Here is an 11,114-nt window from a genome sequence, read left to right as displayed (position 1 = left end):
ACAGGTGGAGGATTAGCCAAGTGAGCCACGGCGCAGACCTGCAAATGAATCTTGATGTGAATGGGATGGGAAGGGAGAGGACGATGGGATGGTTGCGGGTGGGAGGGAGGTTATGGGGGGAAAAGCTGCTATAATCCAAAAGTTGTACTTTGGAAATTTATATTTATTAAATAAAAGTTAAAAAAATTACACTTGATAACATAGATGAGCAAGTTTCTGTAATAGTTCATCCTGGAGAAAGCAAATTTTACAAGTCACCAGGCTGTGACAAATATAAATGACACATTTCAAGTAAGATTTAAAATACAGTCTCAAAAACTCACATAAAACCAACACTAAGAATTTAATTTTTAAATAATTCAGAAGATATGGAGAACTTAATAGAGCAGAAGCTATGAGAGAAATTTAATCTCTAAATAAAATGTGCCTGCAAACAAAATGCCCAACACTACAGAATTAAAGGTCAATCACATTTTGCTAATTTACAACAATGTAATATTAGAGTAGAAAAAATTTTTTATAAAAAGCTGAAAATGGCCGGCGCCGCGGCTCACTAGGCTAATCCTCTGCCTTGCGGCGCCGGCACACTGGGTTCTAGTCCCGGTCGGGGCGCCGGATTCTGTCCCGGTTGCCCCTCTTCCAGGCCAGCCCTCTGCGGTGGCCCGGGAGTGCAGTGGAGGATGGCCCAGGTGCTTGGGCCCTGCACCCCATGGGAGACCAGGAAAAAGCACCTGGCTCCTGGCTCCTGCCACCGGATCGGCGCGGTGCGCCGGCCGCAGCGCGCCAGCCGCGGCAGCCATTGGAGGGTGAACCAACGGCAAAGGAAGACCTTTCTCTCTGTCTCTCTCTCTGTCCACTCTGCCTGTCCAAAAAAAAAAAAAAAAAAAAGCTGAAAATATATACAAATGCTTAAATAGGTGTATTTTCTAAATTATTTAAATACATATATGTCAAGACATGGCAATCAAGATAAAATTTAACCTCTACCTGTTCCATCAATGCAACAATTATGCCAACAGAATCTGTCTGACCTTGTGGTAGTTCTACAGTGAGATCAAGGCTAAAAATCAATTAAAATAATTAGCATAAATGAATGTTAATATAGGTATTTTTCTTTACCTAATTATAATTAGCTATAAAATAGGCATTGAGAAGTTGAATATTCCAATTACATTTTAGCTTAATTCAAATAAAAATAAAATAGGTTCAATTTTATAAATGTAAATAGAATTTAAACACACTGAAGTCTACCTGGGAAATGATCCCATCTTCTGAACAAAAGATCAAAATAATGGCCACCTGATACACTAGATATACTAGAGATTACTATGTGAAGGAAAATTCATATGCTGAGGAAAAGATAAAACAGGAAAGTAGCCTTGGGATTCTTATCTACTATTTGAATTAACTAAATTTAGTGTTTAGTTCCCAAACTATCCTTAGTAGGAATCATTACTTACATCCAACCATACAAGGAAGGCTCAGAAACATTAAAGACATTTGTGAAAGATCACCCTAGTGACAGAGATAGGATTTGAACTCATGTTTGTCTACCTCTAAGGCCCCTGATTATAATCTCCACTGTACTACTCTTTTGGGATATAAATGTTCCTTTCTGTTAATTTCTACACTAGTGAATGCCAACTCCAGTTTGAAAACTCTACAAGAACTTTAGTACCTTTAATAGCCATTATGTGATTATACACATAGATTTTTTTTTTGACAGGCAGAGTTAGTGAGAGAGAGAGAGAGAGAGAGAGAGAGACAGACAGACAGACAGAAAGGTCTTCCTTTTGTTGGTTCACCCCCCAAATGGCCGCCAGGGCCGGCGTGCTGCGCCGATCCGAAGCTAGGAGCCAGGTGCTTCCTCCTGGTCTCCCATGCAGGTACAGGGCCCAAGCACTTGGGCCATCCTCCACTGCCTTCCCAGGCCACAGCAGAGAGCTGGACTGGAAGAGGAGCAACAGAGAAAAAATCCGGCACCCCAACCGGGACTAGAACCCGGGATGCTGGCACCGCAGGCAGAGGATTAGCCTAGTGAGCCGTGGCGCCAGCCCTACACATAGATTTTTATTGAAACTGTAAAGATATGCCATACAAGTTGAGTATCCCTTAAACACAACGCTTATGAACAGAGGTTTCAGACTTTTGAAGTTTTCTGGAGTTTTGAATATGGATTTTATTGGAATTTGCAAATATTCCACTTTTTGAGCATCCCTAATCTGGAAACCTGAAGCCCAAAATCACCCAATTTTAATCTTTATCTTGAAAAATGTATTTTTGTTCTTTTTCTAAAAAAAGAGATGTATTTATTTGTTTGAAAGGTAGAGTGACAAAAAGAGGACATAAAGATGAAAATTTTCCATTTGCTAGTTCACTTCCCCAATGGCTCCAATACCTGTGCTGAGCAAGTCCAAAGCCAGGAGCCAAGAACTCCATCTAGGTCTCCTATGTGGGTGACAGGAACTCAACTACTTGAGCCATCATCTGCTACCTCATGATTGTGTTAGCAGGCAAATCGGGTGGAACCAACGTGGCTGGAACATGAATCGGCACTCCAGTATAGGGTGCTGGCATCCTAAGAGGCAGCCCAATCCACTGTATCACAATACCGTTTCCTGTACTTTTATTCTTTACTACTATGTTATGTTGCAGTATATGCCAGAGAATACTGATAAAACACATGTGTGTAGCACAGTCAAGTCATTCCTTCAATCACGAAGTACCTGGATTAAACAGCCCATAACAGACATCCTATTTCCAAAAAGAAATACCACAAATGGATATAAAATATTTATTTTTTAAAAAAGAAATGACCATTTGCAAAGCTGTTGTATTTTTAACCCCTTGGACACTTTTCACATACTGTTCAGTTTTCAGGATTCGAACTAGACTTATGACTCCAGGGCTTGATTATACCATAATTCTTTTGGAAGATTCTTTTCTAAAAAAATCACACATTTGATATGTTGTATACACTATATATCTTACAAATGTTTAATCATTCCTGCCTCCATTGATCAGTTTCATGTATTTCTTATAACACACCAAATGAGTTTATTGCTAGACATTTTAAGGAATACTAAGATTATTTGAACAAAGCCACATGTTTATGAACATAGTAAGGAACTGCATGACTGTTGGAAAGTCCTTGAAACACTACATTCTACAGTCAAAAACTTAACTATGACCATTGATGGTAAATATAAGTATTTTCATCCACGTTATATAGAATTTCATAACCTCCAGATATTAAATCAACATTACCCCCAAGGCATCTAAATATTTTCTTTCACAGCTTCATCTGCCATTTCTTGAAGTAGCATATCCACTTGGTTCTAGAAAAAGAAAATGAGAATTTACATGTTTTTTAGTTGTTATTTATTTTTACTTATTTGAAAGGCAGAGAAAGAGAGACAGAAAGGGAGAGAGAGAGAGAGAGAAGGAGGGAGGGAGGGGGATGAAGGGAGGGAGGGAGGGAAGGAGGAAGGAAAGAAATAGAAAGGTAGGAAGGAGGGAGGGAAGGAGGGAGGGAGAAGAAAGACTGATCTTGTATCTACAGGTTCACTTCCCAAGTACCTGCAACCGTTGGGGCTTGGGAGGCTGAAGCCAAGAAATTAGAACTCAGTCTGGTTCTCTCATGTGGGTAGCAAGGACTCAAATACTTCGAGTCATCACCTGTTGCATCCTAGTGCGAGCATCAGCAGGAAGCTCTCAGAAGGAGAGCCAGGACTTAAACCTAGGCACTCTGATATGAGATGTGGGTATCTGAAGTGGTAGCTTATTCAATGAACAATGTCTGCTGTATTTTAATGGCATTTGTTTTTAGAGTGACTTTTGTTTCTCATTTTGTTTTTAAAAGGGGAGAAATGGCCTATAATTTTGAAAAGAAAGCTTTTTAAAAATATATTTTAACACCAAAGGAAGCTGAATTATTCAGAATAAGATTTTCCCCCTGAATATTAAATCCTAAAGCCTAAAATATTAGAAGCAAGATTCAGATATCATTTGAATCTGAGTAATATGGCTCTAACATACTGAGACAATTTATAAAGCTCCATTATAACATACTAAGTGAAATTGCATTTTACACATATCAAATTGTTAAGTTTTTCAAAGATTTATTTATTCAAAAGTCAGAGTTACAAAGAGAGAGGGAGAGACAGAGTGAAAGATCTTCCATCCTCTGGTTCACTCCCCAGATGGCTGCAACTGCCTGAGCTGTGCCAATCTGAAGCCAGGAGCCAGATGTCTCTTCCTGGTCTCCCACACGGGTGCAGGGGCCTTAGGACTTGGGCCATTTTCTCTGCTTTCCCAGGCCATAGCAGAGAGCTGGAATGGAAGAGGAGCAGCCAGGACCAGAAACGGCACCCATATGGGATGCCGGCAGTGCCGGCAGAGGATTAACCTACTATGCCATGGCGCCGGCCCCTCAACTGACTTTATACACATATGATTAACTCTATGTTAAATAAAGAGTTCAACAAATAGTATGAAGAAAAAAAAACTGTTCCTCAAAAGTCAAGATAAGGGCTGTTCAAATCATTGCTTCTCAAAGTGTCAATTACACTTCTACAGGTTTTCTTTTAGGTGCTCTATTAGTTATCAAAGATCAGGGAGAACATATGGTATTTGTCCCTTTGGGACTGGCTTATTTCACTAAGTATGATGTATTCTAGATTCATCCATTTTGTTGCAAATGATTGGATTTCATTTTTTTTAAATGCTATGTAGTATTCCATAGAGACCATATCCCATAATTTTTTTAAAGGCATTTTTAGCTTTTATTTAATGAATATAAATTTCCAAAGTACAGCTTATGGATTACAATGGCTTTTCCCCCCCCATAACTTCCCTCCCACCCGCAACCCTCCCCTCTCCCGCTCCCTCTCCCCTTCCATGCACATCAAGATTCATTTTCAATTCTCTTTATATACAGAAGATCAATTTAGCATATAATAAGTAAAGATTTCAACAGTTTGCACCCACATAGAAACACAAAGTGAAAAATACTGTTTGAGTACTAGTTATAGCATTAAATCACAATGTACAGCACATTAAGGACAGAGATCCTCCATGAGGAGTAAATGCACAGTGACTCCTGTTGTTGACTTAACAAATTGACACTCTTGTTTATGGCATCAGTAATCACCCTAGGCTCTTGTCATGAGTTGCCAAGGCTATGGAAGCCTTTTGAGTTCACCAACTCTGATCATATTTAGACAAGGTCGTAGTCAAAGTGGAAGTTCTCTCCTCCCTTCAGAGAAAGGTACCTCCTTCTTTGATGACCTGTTCTTTCCACTGGGATCTCACTCGCAGAGACGTTTCATTTAGGTTTTTTTTTTTGTAGTACAGAAGCTTCTCAATCTGATGTAATCCCATCTGTTAATTTTGGCTTTGACTGTCTGTGCCTCTGGGGTCCTTTCAAAGAACTCTTCGCCAGTGCCAATGTCTTGTAGAGATTCCCCAATGTTGTTTAATAATTTGATGGTTTCTGGTCATAGATTTAGTTCTTTAATCCATTTAGATAGATTTTTATGTACACTGTAAGGTAGGGGTCTTGCTTCATACTTCTGTATGTGGAAATCTAGGTTTGGCATGGTAAATCTCTTTTTTGTCATCCAAGGGGAAGTTTGTTCTTGTCTGTTGGCGTAGACTCAGCTGAGCTCCTCTCCTTGAAGGAGACCAGTGCCTGGGTGCTAGCCCCAGTAGGTATACTATTTGTCCACTCTGCCACAAGGACCTGTGCAGTCCCCAGTGTAAGCTCAGATTCCCCAGCAATGTCCCTCTCCTGGTAACCAGGGAGCCCTGATTGTATGGAGCCTCCCATAGTGACTGCCCAAAGTCCCAACCACACCCTGAGTCCTCCCGCGCAGCCTCAGTGTTTTCACAGACCTGGCACACAAGCCTCCCACATGCACTCAGCCCCCTGTCTGTTCTCCCCACCAGACTGAGGAGTCTCTGCTTGGCTCGTTGCTGGATGCAGACATGAGCTGGTGCAGCAGTTATGTATGTCCAAAGTGGTGCCTGCTCTCTGTCAGCTTGTTAAAGGATGCTGTTGCAGTGTGATCAGGGAGAGAGAACACATGCCCCCGCTTTGTTTTTTCTCCTCTAGTTTGGCAGGTAAACTATACCCTACAGGGCTCCAAGTGGGATTCCCTCTAGACTCTTGCTGCAGCTTTTTCACCAGTACATTGGGCTGCTGGAATCTGGTCTCATTTCACTCTCCAAAGCTGGTGCAGAAGCTGAGTTATACGTGTACACGCCCTCCACATAGATCCACTGTGTCCCTCCAATTTGCATAGTTTCCTCTGCTGTTTTCTCCCTAACTCTTCCCTGAGACTGCAATCTTTCCACTTTTTTATACTATCTTCTCCTAGACTAGAGCAGCAAGCTCCCTCCTACTCTGCCATTTTAATCCAATCTCCCATACTGTGTATCTTATCTGACCACAATGGAATGAAGCTTGAAATTAACAACTTAAGAAACTCCAGAATATATGTAAACACATGGGGACTGAATAACACTCTCCTGAAAAAAAACAGTGTCATAAGAGAAATCAAAAGGGAAATCAAAAAATTCTTGGAAGTGAATGAAGACAACAAACATCAAAAATTATGGGTATCACAAATGAAAAGAGGGAAGTTTACAGTAACTTCTGCCTACATCAAGAAGTTGGAAAGGCATCAAATAAATGATCTAGCAATGCATCTCAAGGACCTAGAAAAACAATAATCCAAACCAAAAATTAGTAGAAGGAAGAAAATAATTAAAATGGAGAAGAAACAAAATTGAGACCAAAAAATGATACAAAAGATCAGTGAAATAAAGAGCTGGTTTTCTGAAAAAAAATAAAAAAATTGATACACCAGTGCACCAATTTAGACAAAAAAAAGGTGTAGAAAAAGACCTAAATTAATAAAATCAGAGATGAAAAAGGTGATGTTACAATGGCTACCGCAGGAAAAAAAGAATCATCACAAATTACTACAAACAACAAAATGCCCACAAAATTGAAGACCTAGAGGAAATAGATAGATTTCTAGACATACAATCTACCAATATTGAATCATAGACACAGAAAACCTAAATAGACCAATAACCAAGATGGACATGGAATAATTAATAAAGTCTCTCCCAAATACAGAAAAACCCAGGACTGAATGGCTGCACTGCATGATTCTACCAAATTTTTAAAGAAGAACTAAATCCTAATTCTTCTCAAACTATTCAAAACAATGGAAAGGGAGGGAATCCTCCCAAACTCTTTCTGCAAGGCCAGCATCAACTTAAATCCAAAATCAGAAAAAGAACAAAGAAAACTATAGACCAGTATCCCTCATGAAATAAGTGAAAAATCTTCAACAAAATACTAGCTAGTAGAATCCAACAACACATCAGAAAAATCACTCACCAAAAGTGGCATTTACCCATAGTAGGCAGTAATGGTTCAACATATGCAAATCAATGTGATACAACCAATTAACAAGTTGAAGAATACAAACCATAGGGTTATCTCAATATATGCAGAAAAAGCATTTGATAAAACAACATTTTTTATGGTAAAAAAAAAACCTTAAGCAAATTGGGTATAAATGGAATATTACTTAGCAGTCAAAGCAATATATGGCAAATCTACAAATAGCATCACAATGAATGGGGAAAAGTTGGAAGCAGTTCCACCAAGAAGTAGAACCAGACAAGGGATTCCACTTTAACCATTACTATTCAATACAGTTATACAAATTTTAGCCATATTCATTAAGCAAGAAAAAAGAAATAAAAGGGATACCAAATGGAAAGGAGCAAGTCAAATTATCTATGTTCATGGATGACATGATCCTCCACATACAGGGAAAACAAAAGAGTCCACTAAGAGACCAATGGAACTCATAAGAGTTTGGTGAAGTTTCAGGATATAAAATCAAAACACAAAAAGCAAGAGTGGTTGTACACAAAGACAATGCCATGGCTGCAAAAGAACTTTTCAGATCACTACCTTTCACAATAACTACAAAACATTTAAATACCTTGGAATAAATTTGACCAAGGAGGTGAAGATCCCTATGATGAAAATTATAAAAAATAAAGAAAGGAAGAAAGAAAGAAAGAAAGGACACAAAACACGGAAGAATATTCCATGTTCATGGATTGGAAGAATTAATACAATCAAATATCCATACTACCTAAAGAAATTTACAGATTCAATGTGATACCAATAGAAATACCAAGGTCATTCTTCAGAGATCTAGAAAAAAAGGATATTAACATTCACATGTAAACACAGGAGACCCCGAATAGCTAAAGCAATCTTAAACAACCAAAACAAAGCCTGGGACATCACAATACCAGATTTCAAGACATACTCAGGGCAATTATAATCAAAACAGCCTAGTACTGGAACAAAAAATAGACATGTAGAAAATGGAACAGAATAGATATCCCAGAAATTAATTCACAAATCAGCAACCAACTAATCTTTGACAGAGAAGCTAAAATCAATCTCTAGAGAAAGGACAATCTCTTCAACAAATGGTGCTGGGAAAATCGTATCTCTGCATGTAAAAATATGAAACAAATCCCCTACCTTACACCTTATATAAAATCAAATAACAATGAATCAAGGATCTAAATCTATTACCTAATACCATTAAATTACTAGATGAAAACATCAGGAAAAGTCTGCAAGACATCGGCATAGGCAAAAACTTCTTGGAAGAGACTCCAGAAGCACAGGTAATCAAAGCCCAAATTGACAAATGGGATTACATCAAATTGAGAAGCTTCTGCACTGCAAAGGAAACATTCAACAAAGTGAACAAGCAACCAACAGAATGGGATAAAATATTTGCAAACTAAACAACTGATAAAGGATTAATATAACAGAATCTATAAAGAGCTCAAGAAACCCAACAGCAACAAAACAAACAATCCAGTTAAGAAATGGGCAAAGGACTTGAACTGCGCTGATACCAAGCCTGGAGCCAGGTGCTTCCTCCTGGTCTCCCATGCAGGTGCAGGGCCCAAGCACTTGGGCCATCCTCCACTGCCTTCCCTGGCCACAGCAGAGAGCTGGACTGGAAGAGGAACAACTGGGACAGAATCCGGCACCCCAACCCGGACTAGAACCTGGGGTGCAAGCGCCGCAGGCAGAGGATTAGCCAAGTGAGCCATGGCCATACTTATCTTTTAATTGTATTTCCATGAACTTTCCAGAACTATTTATTTATTTATGAGAGAGACAGAGAAACAGAGACAGAGCTGCCATCCACTGGTGTACTCCCAAAATGGTTGTAACAATTAGAGGTAGGCCAGGCCAAACTTGGAAGCTGGCAACTGAATACAGGTTTCCCCCATATGTGGCACAGACCCAACTACTTGAGCCATAAGCTGCTGTCCCTCCCCCAAGAGTGTACATTAGCAGGAAGCTACACTAGCAATTAGTTAGTAAGGGTCAGGAGCAAGTACAGCAATTAGAAGCTTACCACAATAACTGAGATAAGATATACTGGTGCCTTGGATATAGATAGGAGCACTGTAGACAGTAAGAAGTGGTCAGGTTCTGAATACATTTGCTGAGGGTATGAAACTGAAAGGTAAAGCATGACTCTCTGCTGTTATTTTTTTTCTGAGTAATAGAATTGCCTTTAATCGATATAACAATAGTGATACGGAGGAGGATGTAGTATAAGGAGTTTTAAGTTTGGTTTGCTCCTACAATATCCAAGTAGAAACATCAAGTAAGCAGTTGGATACAGGAAATTGCAATTCAGGGGACAAAAATAGGCTACAGATGTACACTGTATTCATTAGTACACAAATGGTATTTACAACTAAGAGAAACTACCTTAACTCACCGGAGTCAATATAGAAATATAAAGAGAACAAACAAAAAATAGGCCTACAGACTACGTACTGTTGAGTGTGGTAGCCTGGAAGCCAATGGAAGAAAGTGCTTAAATGAGCAAGGACTAGTGAACTGTGACAAATGCTACTGGCAAGTCAAGTAAAATAACTATGAGAACTTACCATTATATCAAGTAATGCAGATTTTGCAGTTTCTATGGAAGTGATGGTATAAGCCTAAATGGATATAGTACCACAAGGAATAGTAGGAGAGGAGCTAGAAAGAACCAATGAACATGGACAAGTCTTTCAAGTTTTGCCATAAATGAAATAAGGGAGAGCAGCAAGAGTCAGAAATGGGGTGAAGAGAGATTTTAAAAATTTAAGGATGGGCCAGCGCCACAGCTCAATAGGCTAATCCTCCGCCTGTGGTGCCGGCACACCGGGTTCTAGTCCCGGTCGCAGCTCAGGATTCTGTCCCGGTTGCCCCTCTTCCAGTCCAGCTCTCTGCTATGGCCCGGGAGTGCAGTGGAGGATGGCCCAAGTCATTGGGCCCTGCACCCCATGGGAGACCAGGAGAAGCACCTGACTCCTGGCTTCGGATCAGTGCGGTGCGCTGGCTGCTGTGCGCTGGCCGCAGTGGCCACTGGAGGGTGAACCACCAGAAAAGGAAGACCTTTCTCTCTGCCTCTCTCTCTCACTGTCCACTCTGCCTGTCAAAAAAAAAAAAAGATTTAAGGATGTATGTGTGCTGACAGAATTTAGTAGATAGGAAAACTGGTGATGTGGAAGAGAACTGTTAGAACAATGGTATTGGACATTGAAAAGGGAAAGTAGAGCCGGCGCCGTGGCTCAATAGGCTAGTCCTCCGCCTTGCGGCGCCGGCACACCGGGTTCTAGTCCCGGTTGGGGCGCCGGATTCTGTCCCGGTTGCCCCTCTTCCAGGCCAGCTCTCTGCTATGGCCAGGGAGTGCAGTGGAGGATGGCCCAGGTGCTTGGGCCCTGCACCCCATGGGAGACCAGGAAAAGCACCTGGCTCCTGGCTCCTGCCAGGATCAGCGCGGTGCGCCGGCTGCAGCGGCGGCCATTGGAGGGTGAACCAGCGGCAAAGGAAGACCTTTCTCTCTCTGTCTCTCTCTCACTGTCCACTCTGCCTGTCAAAAAAAAAAAAAAAAAAAAAAAAAAAAAAAAAAAGGGAAAGTAGACAAGGGGTGAAGCTGGCTTTTACTAGGCATGTAGACAGTTTATTGCAAGAACAGGGAATTGGC

General features: G+C 40.5%; 1 long non-coding RNA gene across 1 annotated transcript in view; it reads right to left on the bottom strand.

Annotated features, from left to right (window-relative positions):
* Positions 1-944: 944 nt before the first annotated feature.
* The window catches only part of LOC103351912 (uncharacterized), a 49,414-nt gene continuing 39,244 nt past the window's right edge, over positions 945-11,114 (bottom strand). Inside the window, exon 3 of the long non-coding RNA XR_011385626.1 lies at positions 945-3,338. This is a non-coding gene — a long non-coding RNA (uncharacterized lncRNA). The remainder of the gene's footprint in view (positions 3,339-11,114) is intronic.

The sequence above is a fragment of the Oryctolagus cuniculus genome, chromosome X, assembly GCF_964237555.1.
Source record: "Oryctolagus cuniculus chromosome X, mOryCun1.1, whole genome shotgun sequence".
In the NCBI taxonomy this organism is placed as follows: domain Eukaryota; kingdom Metazoa; phylum Chordata; class Mammalia; order Lagomorpha; family Leporidae; genus Oryctolagus; species Oryctolagus cuniculus.
This window is presented reverse-complemented; position numbering and strand designations above follow the sequence as displayed.